We start from the raw sequence: 8725 nt of genomic DNA on the forward strand, positions 1-8725 counted from the left end.
AATCTTACCTTACAGCTCTAAATTAAATTACCAGCACTTAAAAAAACAATAAAGGAAGCTTTCAAATTATGCTGATTAAGCTGACAAGCTTGCTTATTATATTGTTTTGACGATATTTCTTTTTATTTAAAGAGTCCTGCAAGGCAGCACTTCCTAGGGAGCAGTCAGGACGCTGGTGTCTGGAGACAGCCATCAGAACACAGCACTGCAACGTGCTGAGGGCTGAACTACCTCCACAGCACAGAAAAGGAGCTGTGACTCAGCCCTAGCTCCTTCCTGGCTACTTTTAGCTTAGGGGAAGAGTGTAAATTAGTTCCTCTTATTGTCCTTCCTGGAGCTGATTTTTGTCCCTTTTTGGTAAGCAGTCTGGGATGGCAGTTTATTGCTGCCATAAACAAGTGCTTCTCAGCTGACAGAAAATACTCCTTCACTGAACACAAAGTAGCCCGTTTCTAATGTAAGTTTCCATGAAAAGAAAGTTTTTAAAAGAATTCATATTTAATTTCCCTTGGCTGTTTTACTAATAATGCCATTTGATTGAGTAAATAGACGCCTTCAAATTTTTCATTGAAACTGAAGAAACTTTCCTTCCACAGCATGTATTTAATAACTGTTCTGCCCCCTTAAGATGTCATTTAGTGTCATTTACAATCTGCTGCTCAAATCCCCTGGAAATAGTAAAGCAGGTGTTGGATATTTACTTTTCACTGGTTTTAAATAAAGCCGTGTTTAATCCCTAAGTGAAAGACTCTGCCTTCTCCTTGAGGAAAAGGAGCTGATAATAACTGTGAATGTGTAACTTCTGTGTCACTTAAAAAGATCTTCACTACTTGCCTTGGCACCTTCACCATTCCTCTTGCTGTAGGTGTGTAACGGATGTGGAAAAACATTTTCCAGTCAGCCAGACTGCCACATGATTTGACTGCAAGTAATCTAAACCAAAGATACTTAGTTTTTGTGGCAGCAGATAGCAACCACCACAAACGAGCAGCTCTTTAATGTGTATATGTTTTGAGCTAAGTCTCGCACCCCAGGAAGATCAGAACACAGTCAGTGGCCCAGATCGATTAAACACGTTTCATTTGGAAGAGGTGTCACAGTGCCTCTCCTTTCCCAGCCTAACAGAACAGTTGGCAACCTTTCAGTGACATAAAGAGATCTTTTGAAACCCATACGCCCACATAAACTCCCAACATCTTTGATTTAAAGGAATCATGTTATAAAAGAGAATAGGGTACACATGGTTTCATAATACTTTCCCTCTGATTCCTCTTACTCCAAAACAATTCCATCTGCAAATACATTTTGATAACTAGCACATTTTTGTATTACCTCAAGCAGAGGGGAACCAGCATTCTTTATGACCTTGGATTTGCTTTTTGGCACTTACTTTACTGAGGAAATGCTCATTAGAACTCCAGTCAACTCGTCCCACTCTTCCCCAGCCTAAAGTCATTAAACTTTAACACAGGGGCACATTTCCCAGAAACAGTATTATGACCAAATATCCAATTTAGATTGAAAATAGAAGAGCTGGATTCAAAAATTCATGTTAAAGAAACCTCAGCATGAAACTATAGCCAATAAGAAAAGTAATTTACTAAAATTAGCCAAGACCCCGTATGCATCTGCGTTCAGTGGCTGATTTTACAAGTACCAAAATGCTCACAGAAAGAGAGCCATAGCTACAATGCAAAATAACCCTGTCCCATGGAGACTGAGTAAAAGCAGGAGGATTTGTTTGTGTGTGTGGGCCCAAAATCATAATTTAGGGACAGCTCCAGCTGGCTTTGAAGTGTTTCACATCCAAGCAGTGGAAGGCATGCCTATATTTATTATATTATTTACTTTTATATAGCTGTGTCCTGGAGTGCTCTACAGAGTGGCTATAAAGAGTAAACGGATAGAGTTAAAAAAATTAATATTAGTGGGATGAAGAGAATTAAGAACTGTCAACAGGGGAGGAGGCAAGGATATGTTTAGGAATGGGTTAGAGAGTCAATGAGGTGGAAAGAAAGAGGGAGGCTACTTTCAGCTAGCACATGTCAAGAAGGAATGAACTAACAGCACCAAGAGTTCTTATGTGGCAAAACAGATAAACAGAAAATACAGAATAAAGGGAGGATATACATGGAGGCAGACCCTGGGAGAAATAGGAGAATCACCTCAGAGGATTTTGGAAACAAAAGGTTAAAGCTGAGTAGGGTTTGGTATTTCTCTGAAGCTTTCTCTTAAAAGAACTGCTCTTAAGAAGCACCTTCTTTAAACACACCGAGGCCACATCCTGATCTAATTTTCACTTCTTCTCATGTGTAATTTCCACTTAAACTCATGGAATTCTATGCTTAAAAAATATCAAAACTAGATCTGGCACCTCTATGAAGCCACTGGAAATATTTTCAATTTATAAAACTGAGACTGCAATCATCTGTTGACTTGTTTCTCAAGGAAAAGGAAACAAAACATCTAAAAACTTTATTGATAGTCAAGAAGAAATGAGTAAAAAAAGGCAAAAGTAAAGCAGTCTCTTTTAAGTAATTCTTTCATTGATTTATGTTCATTCCTGAAGCCTCCATTATCTGTCAATTCAAATGATTTTTGTAAGCGTTTCTGTATGCAAATAACAGTGAGTAGAAACCCCAATGCCAGTATTACTAAGCAAACAACTAAAGGCCAAGCTAAAAGCAAACTCTTCCCAAGTTTGTCTTTTGTGTACCTTTAGGTTTGAAGCCTTAGGAGGGAGGCTGGAGCCCGGGTGTCTGGAGGAATTCATGTGATGAGCAGTGGTGCTTCTGTCACTCTCACAAACTTGCCAGCAAACTGTCAGGTCACTTCAGGGCTTGCATCAGCCTTCTTGCCTCAAAATAAAATATGGAACTTGATAACCTAGCCAGTTCCTCTCATCAGGGCATATATAACCTTTAAACCCACATATTAACTGTGTGGCAACATGCTTTAGAATTTTCTTCTAAGCATTGTAATTAAAAAACATTCAGCAGATGTTTAATCTGACATAACACGTTCAGCAAAGTACAACAGTATAGACACATCTGTAAATTTGCATACTAAAATAGTCTAAAAATACTTGTATAAAAGACAAAAGGTAGCTTTTGAATACATGACCCAGTCCTAGCTTCAATTACACGTTTCAGCCCAGGGTATTATGGTCTTGTTTTTAGCTACATGTGTGTGACTGCCTAATTACAAAGCAATGCTGTTAAACAAATGGCCTGATTCTAGCATTCACAAAGGGCCACGTGAGGATTACCACTGTTAAACAGAATGGAACTGTGCTGGTGCAAAAGCTTCTTGGAATAAGAATCTTGCTCAAATTTTGTTTTGTCTGCTTCTCTGCATCTGGAAGAAAAATATGTTAAAATCCAGGTTGGCAATCTCAAATTGGTTTTTGAGGTATATGTCATTAATTTAATGGTTAAAATATAATTCTTGACTGCAAGGAGCAGATGATGATAGTGTAGTTAGGCCTGCCAGTCTGTTGCATGGAATGTCTAACAAATGGTTGCTTCAGTATAAACAGGATGATACCACAAATTTGCACAATCATATGTGTGCAGAACTGATGAAGTTCATAAGGTGTGTGTTAAATGATTTATTAGTTTAAAAGATGCAAAAAAATTGTATTACTGTGACAGTGTATAGTAACCTAGACATCTGAATGCCAGGTTTTCATCTGACAACCTCTGATCTAAGGAATAATTGTGCCTAATGTAATGTATTCTTGAGATGGACATCTAATTATCTGACCCAAGAGAGGATCTCAGCATAGCTATAAATGCAAATCATCCTCTTTCCTGAGAACCTGGCAAAATAAAGCACATTGCAAATATTTAAATAAAGAGTTTGGGGGTTTTCTTTCCCATGTGTTTTATCTTTTCACTTTCATCTGTAAGGTATCCAGTTTTGACTGCAGCATATCTGGAGTTCCTTTATTATTCATGAATATCAGTGAGTTGAGAGTATCTCTGGGGAGGAAGGGAGAGAATCAATAGCCTAACATTTGAAGTACGTCTTTCACTCTGGAGATTACAGGGGATGACTCACAGCAGGTGAAGCACATGGTTAATGTCTGGCAGCCCAGAGCATTTTTTATTACCTGAGCTCTCATCAGAGTGTGGGAGGGAGCATTATGCACCAGGGCCATCTACAACATGCACCCAGCCTTCAGACCATGATTTTTCCTTCATGAGGACTAAAACCTGGATGCCTCATGTGATCCCAGGGCTGTTCCAGTTCTGCTGCAAGAGGTTCATGGCAAGTAGAAATCTGAAAACTCTCCCAGGGACATCTGGATCGTTTCAGTTTACCTGTCTGTTTTTTCTGAAGCACCACTGGGCTTATTCTTTTGATTTCCACCCTAAATTGGCAGTCTTCAAGATCTATTTCAACATGTTACTTGGAGATTTCAAGATAAAAAGCAGGGGCCTACTGCAAGGCCTGGTAAAGTCAGCATGAATCCTTCCAGTAATGTCAATGAACTTCAGATCAGGACCTAAAAATATTATTCCTACCTACACTTTCTTTTTATCAAAGGGCTTCTTCAAGCAAAACACTTTGGCTTGTGCATAATTTTAAGTATATATAAGTCTTTAAACTCTTGCAGGTTGAACTCATTGTGCTTGGTATGGCATTTACTCCTTTCTGTTCCATGGTTTGGTGAACTACTGGGGCTGTGTTTGAAGGAGATGGTTTGAAGTAGCTCCTTGTGTACAAGCATTCATTTGTCCATACACTAATAGACTTACAGCTCAAGTGCTACGTTTTGAGCTTCTTATGAATTTTCTCAGTACCAGGATTATGAAAGTGTTGACTCTTGAGATTATTGGCAGAAAAGGGAGATAAAGTTCAAAAATCACTTTAAGAGATTTAAATATAAATGTCCATAGAGGGGTATATTATTTATCATTGAAAAGAAGTAAAAACAGGTTTCATTTTAAATAGGAAGTAAATTTTTAATGGGTATTCTTTGCAGTAGAGCTTATTCTTAATAACTGAAAAGAAAATTACATTCTGATGATTTAGCTTTTTTTTTCTCCCCCTGATGACTGTGATCAATGAAGCTGCTTTTTAAATAAGATATGCTTAATAAAAGCTTCATGTCAAGAATGAGCTGATGTCAATGGCATTGGTGTCATTGTTTTTCTAGATGATCAAAACTTTCTGACAGATGAAAAATGTTTACAAGGTTTCAGTAGGAACTCAGGTACAGAGTTTTTCAAAGTCTAGACAGATTTTGATGCTGAATATATTATGAAACAACAGGTGTGATTATGAGCTGTTCTTTAATGGCAGTTCAACTTTAAAAATGAACATTTCAATTTATTTAGTTAATCCAGTGTTTTAATAGAGTATATATTAGTGAAGACAAGTGAATATGAAGCTTCCACACTGAAAGTGGTACATGGTATTATTACATTGCCAATATCTCTAATTAAAATAGCAGATTATTTAGCAGTCACTGGAAAATAAGTATATTCTTATCTCTGCATGGTAAATCTCATGATACCTCTGCAACAGACAGGAAAATTAATGCAAGTATTTGTAATGTTTCCAGAGAAAATCAGAGGCAGAGCTCTCAACAGCTACCAGAAATATTTCCAGAATATGCTTCTGTATATTCTAACAGGAATAGAACAATATCTTCCCAGTTTATATCCATAGTTAAAACATGTAAGCAAGATATATAGAACCAATTTTCCAAAAAATGTCAGTCATAGTCCAGCAAAAAATTGTTTTCTGATTTAAATAGATGTGCTCATGTAATACCAGAGGGCATTCTTTACACTGAGTGCCCATGAAATTGTCAAATGTTTTGAGTAACTTCTTTGAACATAAATCCTCTGTCAGTGCTCTAACTGGCTACAGTTGTACCTCAAGCTAATAGCACTCTTGCCCACAAATGGACTGAATGAAAAATATATTAAAGGACATTATAAAGTCCAACTTTTAATTTAGTTTCTTTGGATGACTCATGATAATTTGAAGTCTTTAAATCACAAGTAGATAGCATTCTAAAAGACATTATAGCTCAACAATTATGAGCACAAAGAAAGAACTCCTGGGTGATGTTCTTTGGCCTGTGGGAGGCATGAAGCTGGAGTAGATGATGGTAATTGCTCCTTTAGCTGCCACATCTATGAATCTAAAGTACCTTTTCCACAATCCTGAGGGGAAGGAAGAATAGATGGTCATCAAGGAAGAGTGGTTTCTGTTAATGCAGCCTTCCAGCTACCATTCCTGACAGCAGCTCTCTGTACAGAGATCACCATTCTGCTCTTACATCAAGCAAGGAAGTGATTAAAAACTTTTAGAAACACTTGTATAAGGTGATATTCAAGATATTGACTTTAGCTAAATGATAGTTAGGGTAGGTTACACCCCAATACCACTCAATCTTTTCATTTTACAGCTCATCCTAAAAGTTGTCTTGCTAAAGGAAGCAGGCTTTATAGTGCTGGTGATTTATTCAAAGGAGCTCATTCTCAGTCCCTTGGGCCTGTTTTCAAGCATATTTCCCTAACCAATTCCATGTTTCATGTTTTTCATTCCATTTCAAATCTTTCTCTCTCTTTACGTCTCTTATCAGGAAAGGATCAAATTTTCTCACCTTGAAACAAGCTTGTTTTACCCTTTGGAGCAATCATGGGAGACAAAGATGCATCATTTAGATATTCTTACAAGTGATCAGGAAGGTTATTGCCAGATCAGCTGCCACTGCAGATTTCTCTTCAAATGCAATCCTAATTCAAAAAAGAAGGGACTCCCTGACCTCTGCAAAATTAATAATGTCCAAAATCCACTTAGAAACTCCTCAGTCTTCATGTAGGGGTTTCTCAGATTTCAGCCTTTCTAGAAAATAAGGTAATATTCAATTTCCTTCCTCCCACTCATTCTTAAATCTTTGGAGATTAATGTGAAACCATCTTGAAGTCATTCCATTTCAGTCCTATCTGAATTTCTGCCTCTGGTTTCTACACTGCAGTGCACTTCTTAACCTTCACTTCCTGAATTTCTCACTTTATTATGGATCAAGTATCCCAAAAAAATGTGCCATTAAAAAGCATAATTATTTCAGGTGATGGAGATGTGGCTGTTGCAGCTACACGAAGTTCTAGACAGTATCCCTGCTGTAGAGCTTCACTGCCAGGGAATTAATGTTTTAGGAAACATGGATGCAGTGATGGCGTATATAGCCACATTTCTAACTCTTGCTTGTGAGTATAATTTTTATTTAAGGATATTTAACTTTTTATTATAGCTATATCCATTCTAGCATAATTTCCTCCTTTCCTTTTGTGTCCCTTACTCAAAACATTCTGTAGGAAATTTTGTATAATCCCCCATTTCTCTCTGCTCCATTGAAAACTGTCTTCCTCCCAGCATCTCACAATAAGTCCTACATCCCTTTAGGCAGTAATCTCTTTTCATTTTCCTGGTGTTCTGGAAATAATTTCATTACTTGGTCCACCTTGGTTATCCTGAGACAGCCATTCTGCCCAGGACATCGCTGTGTGGCCCATGCAGGTGTTCTTCATTCCCCATCTCCCTTGGCTTTCTCCAGCTGTGGTCAGTTCCAGCACCTGTGCCTTGCCTTTGTGTTTAATACGATTAAAGACTGTAGTTGGATAACCCAACATCAAGCAAATTTAATTTAGTATTCCAGGCAAAGCTCAGGGGGAGGATGGAGATGTGGGATGTGGCATTAGCAATGATAATGAAGGAGGAAGGGAGTAAGCAGTGGGAGAGGTTTGTTGTGTAGGTGGGAAGTCGTATTGATGTTTTTTCTCATCCTGTAACAACAGGAACTGAGGCAACTGCCAAGAGGCACCTAATGCCCCTTTCTGGCAGCCCAAGCAGAAAGACAAGAGGTTCACAGCTTGATTCCTTGCTTTTGGCAGCTCAAAAATGATAAATGAAACAGAATTGCTCTGGAAAACAGCAAAGGCATAATTAGGCATCATTTACCCATGGCAGACAGGGGTGGTGTATACTTGTAGGCTTACAGTACACTACATTTCTTTATTAACCCTTTGTCCCTTCTGGAAAGTTTAAGTTGCTTTTATTCTGCTTGGGTACCACAGTGAGGAGACAGTCTTATTTTGTAAGTGACTCAAGTGGGTTTGAATAACTGCTCAGTTAATAGTTTGGAAACATCCTGGCAGGTTTTGAATTGTTTATTGTTTTTCTCTTTTGGTGATGCACAAATAGCTTGAAGTCTTTGAAGGAAGTATGATGAGCCCATCAGCTGTGGAAGCAAAATACTGGAGATTCACTCCTTGCCTTGCTCCTTCAGCTGGGGAGATAAGAAAAATCTCTTTTGCCAGGAGATAAGTGAAGCAGTGCAAATGGGTGACTGCTCAGCTGACAAGTGAAATTCAGTGCAGGATCTTTTCTGTCAGAAGCTGAGGAAATAGCTGTGGCAGTTTGCCTTCTCAGTGATTTGTGGCTGCCCTCCATTGCATCCTGGCCAGCAAAGCAGCACCAGCACTCCCTGTTGCAGTGTAAGGTAAGTCAAACCTTGCTTCAGCTGTCAAGGAAAGCTGCTTAAAATAGCCCTGTTGGTTGTACACTGCAACAGCTGAGGAGCTGTTCCCCTGACTCAGCTGAACACAACGTGCTGGGGAGAAGGTTGGAGCTTCTCAGATCAGTGGAGATCTGAGCTTCTCCAGGCCAGTGGAAGACAAAACACTCTTCTTTCAGATTTGTC

The 8725-nt window shown here is 38.6% G+C and overlaps 1 long non-coding RNA gene across 1 annotated transcript in view; it reads right to left on the bottom strand.

Annotated features, from left to right (window-relative positions):
• Positions 1-2845, bottom strand: part of LOC108447464 — a 20961-nt gene extending 18116 nt beyond the window's left edge. The window contains exon 1 of the long non-coding RNA XR_001863042.1: positions 2717-2845. This is a non-coding gene — a long non-coding RNA (uncharacterized LOC108447464). The remainder of the gene's footprint in view (positions 1-2716) is intronic.
• Between the last annotated feature and the right edge of the window lie 5880 nt (positions 2846-8725).

The sequence above is a fragment of the Corvus brachyrhynchos genome, unplaced genomic scaffold (assembly GCF_000691975.1).
Source record: "Corvus brachyrhynchos isolate BGI_N302 unplaced genomic scaffold, ASM69197v1 scaffold346, whole genome shotgun sequence".
NCBI classification, from domain to species: Eukaryota; Metazoa; Chordata; class Aves; order Passeriformes; family Corvidae; genus Corvus; species Corvus brachyrhynchos.